We start from the raw sequence: 4,025 nt of genomic DNA on the forward strand, positions 1-4,025 counted from the left end.
AAGTGTTGTGGTGCTTATAAACACGAAAGGGAAGGTTTTGGTAGATGGGAGCAATCGCAGATGAGTTCACAGCTCTTTCATACAAACTCTTTATTTATTTTACCTTAATTTTACTAGGCAAGTCAGTTAAGAACAAATTCTTATTTTCAATGACGGCCTAGGAACAGTGGGTTAACGGCCTTGTTCAGGGGCAGAACGACAGATTTTTACCTTGTCAGCTCGGGGATTTGATCTTGCAACCTTTCGGATACTAGTCCAACGCTCTAACCACTAGGCTACGCCTCTGAAATATCTATTTACATAAACAAACGGGTCATTGATTTACTACTAGCTTCAGTGCAACTTTAATAAGAGTATTTTTCTGTTGTTGAAATGTATCCTAAATCAAAGAGGGAAAAACATCTGAATTCAGGGTAAAGACTTTATTATCAGTATAACTCATAGCCAATACAGTTAGGCCTACATAACAAAAATATATAATTTAACAAACTTTAAAGAGTTCCATATAGCATCTAATAGCTTTTAACTCAAATATGTATCAATCCTTTTAATGCATTATTTGACTATTTCCCTTTTACACACCTTTAGAAACATTACACAGTTAACCCCTAGATGTTTCTCTCTACTTTCCTTTTGATTCAATGTCCTTAAGTCAGGTTAAGCCATTGGAGATCACCACAAGCATTCTAGAATGTCCCCGACTTCTTCTATGAATGCCATTATGGGGGTAACTAATCTCTGCAGGTCCTAGCATTACTGATATGGCTTCTCTCCTGTGTGCCCACTGATCCACTTAAGGAATGAATTGAATATGTGCATCAGTCATATGTAAAAGCTTCCCTACTGGTGATGTCTGACTGAAGTTAGTATGTTAAGAACAAGGGTCTCTACAGTGAGATCAATGGTAAGGCTTCTCTCCTGTGTGTTCGCTGGTGTGATTTCAAGTTACTTTGTTGAGAGAAAAAGTCCCCACATTCAGAGCAGCAGAAAGGTTTCTCTCCCGTGTGCACCCTCTGGTGAACCTTTAGCTGATTCGATGAGGTGAAGCGCTTCTCACAGTCGTGACAGGAGTATGGCTTCTCTCCTGTATGTATTCTCTGGTGATGTTTGAAGCTACCCACATAAGAGAAACTCTCCCCACATTCAGAACAATTATAAGGCTTTTCTCCAGTGTGCACTCGCTTATGAACAGTTAGATGGCTTGGTGAGGTGAAACCCTTCCCACAGTCAGAGCAGGAGTAAGGCTTTTCTCCTGTGTGAATCAGCTGATGACGTTGCAAGTCTCGCAGATAGGAGAAACTTTTGCTGCAGGTAGAGCAGTGGTGAGGCTTCTCTCCAGTGTGTGTTCGTTGGTGACCTTTCAAGCCACTCAGTTGAGAGAAACTCATCCCACAGTCAGAGCAGTGGTAAGGCTTCTCTCCTGTGTGCACTCGTTGATGAACTGTTAGATGATGTGATGCAGGAAAGCGCTTCCCACAGACAGAGCAGGCATAAGGCTTCTCTCCAGAATGTTTTCGAAGGTGTCTTTCAAGATATGATGGGAATGGGAAGCTCTCCTCACAGTGTGGGCAGTGGTGAGACCCCTTAGCTTTGCTCCCTTCCTGATGTTTCTTCCCTGATGCAGGAAATGTCTCGACTTGCTCAGAGGAGTTAGAGGTCTCTCCTGGGTGAATGACAACATAAAAACAGGTGAGCAAGTGCAGCACACTTTATTTAATTTTTATTTAACCTTTATTTAACCTGGCAAGTCAGTTAAGAACAAATTCTTATTTACAATGACAGTCTACCCCGGCCAAACCCGGACGACGCTGGGCCAGTGTCTCTAGCACTGAGATGCAGTACCTTAGACCGCTGCGCCATTCGGGAGCCTACATCCACAATCATTGGATCAAATAAAAAATGTGTCCAATAAAGCAGTAGTGAAAATGGGTATAGAGAACTAACCTTCTAGTGTATGGAGAGTACTATTGAAGTGGGGCTAAGTAGGTTTCTCTGGTTGAAACTAGAATGCTACATTTCCTTTCACTTCTTACCGTGATCAGATTCCCCAATGTCGTCTTCCTCCTCTTCTTCTTCTTCTTCTTCTTTTATGATGACATTCAGGCCCAGTGTTTGACTGCTGTTTGACGGCCCCACCGATGCCATCTCTGGACTCGCTCCTGTGTGAATGAGAACATAACAAATTATGTCAAAACGGTGTAACTACAACATCCTGCATTGACTTAAGGGAATAAAAAAAAATACTAAAAACATGTAACAAAGTAGTTGGCGGGCATCTAAATAAACCAAAGTATGTACTTTAAATCTGCCTCGCTCGATCAACAACAGCATAAAAATAGTGTCCTAAAAATACTGAAATTAATCTGACTCTTGACTAAAAGGAAAGTATGAAAACCAGCTGGCGTTGAGGACCAGAACACCACTGGGAAAGGGGGATACCTAGTCAGTTGTCCAACTGAATGTTTTCAACTGAAACATGTCTTCCGCATTTAACCCAACCCCTCTATCAGAGGTGTGGGGGAACTGCCATAATCGACATCCACGTCTTCGGCGCCCAGGGAACAGTGGGTTAACCGCTTTGCTCAGGGGCAGAACGACAGATTTTTACCTTGTCAGCTCAGGGATTCCATCCAGCAACCTTCCGGTTACAGGCTCAACGCTCTAACCACTAGGTCTAACCGCTGTTGATAAAACCTGCTCTCTTACCTGGGTAATCATCATATTCCCAAATCTTCACTTCCTCCTCTTCATCTTTCGTGATGATATTCAGCAGGAGTGTTTGACTACTGTCTTCCACTGATGCCATTTCTCCTGTGGTGCCCAGTGATGTTGTCAGTCAGGACCCAGTCAGTATAGTCTTGGACTCAGTGTGGAGAAGCGGTACAAAGCTGCAGGATGGTTATCCTCACTGTTCCAAAATGAAGTCCAAACTAACAACCTGGAAAATAAGTCTGTATGAAATGCACGACAGTTATGTCATTTGATGGCTTGCTTGCTTGCTATATAGCTAGTTAGCACACAACACATCCCATATTTTCTGATTTATTCAATGTTGCAACGCAAACTTAGTTCCCTGTCCCGGGCCTTGGTTGGCTAAGCAACGAAATACAATCTACATGTGCAAGGTAGCTGGCTAACGTTAGCTATTTTGGTTTTGGCCAACATATTTCGCTAGCTAGCTAGGTTAGCAGCTACATAATATTTGGTTTAGCTAGCTAACGTTACATATTTCCCTATGTTGCTTACTTGCGGGGGAAAAAACGTTATGTGGCGACATTGTTTAGCAATGCATTGTTTGTTAGCTTTAGCTAATAGTTGAGTCTCAAACGTTAGCGAGGCCTTCCCTGGCCATTTGCCCTGCAACAGATCCGCAAGCGGCGGGTTCTTACCTGAGGCCTTGTTTCGCAAAAATAGAATCAGAAAATATTTTTTGTTGACTGGTTGAAGTTATTGTTAATTGTTTAAATTATATTTATGACCTAACATCTCCTCTAAAATAAGAACCAGAACAAACGCAATTGCAACTTCCTCGTTTTCTTTCTCGACATAGTAGGCGTTCTGTCAAACTACACTTAATGTAGACACACGCCACCTGTTGTCCGGGAGTGTCTTTTTCTTCTTCGATGATTAAATGGTGGTTGGCATCCAATAAATGTTGCATTTCCGCCTACAACTAGATTGAGCTATACACTGAAAGTAAGGGTGCTGCGCTGGGCCTTTAATAGAGGACCAGTATAGCCACCTGCAGCGCGTTGAAGTAAAAACACACCCAACCCCAAACTACTTTCGGCAACAATGTATAAATCCCTTATGAAAACGTAAATAAACAAATACCCTACCATCTAAACCTACACTCATTAAAAACCCACCACCCTATTCCACTATTTAAACCTATCTAGTCCTACCTCAGGCCAAGGCCTGTGTAACAGTATAACTTTAGACCGTCCCCTCGCCCCGACACGGGCGCGAACCAGTGACCCTCTGCCCACATCAACAACTGACACCCACGAAGCGTCGTTACCCAT

At 42.7% G+C, this 4,025-nt stretch overlaps 1 pseudogene; it reads right to left on the reverse strand.

Moving 5' to 3' along the window:
- Positions 1–407: 407 nt before the first annotated feature.
- On the reverse strand, positions 408–3,693 carry LOC139563847 (zinc finger protein 79-like; annotated as a pseudogene).
- Between the last annotated feature and the right edge of the window lie 332 nt (positions 3,694–4,025).

The sequence above is a fragment of the Salvelinus alpinus genome, chromosome 34 (assembly GCF_045679555.1).
Source record: "Salvelinus alpinus chromosome 34, SLU_Salpinus.1, whole genome shotgun sequence".
Lineage (NCBI taxonomy): Eukaryota > Metazoa > Chordata > Actinopteri > Salmoniformes > Salmonidae > Salvelinus > Salvelinus alpinus.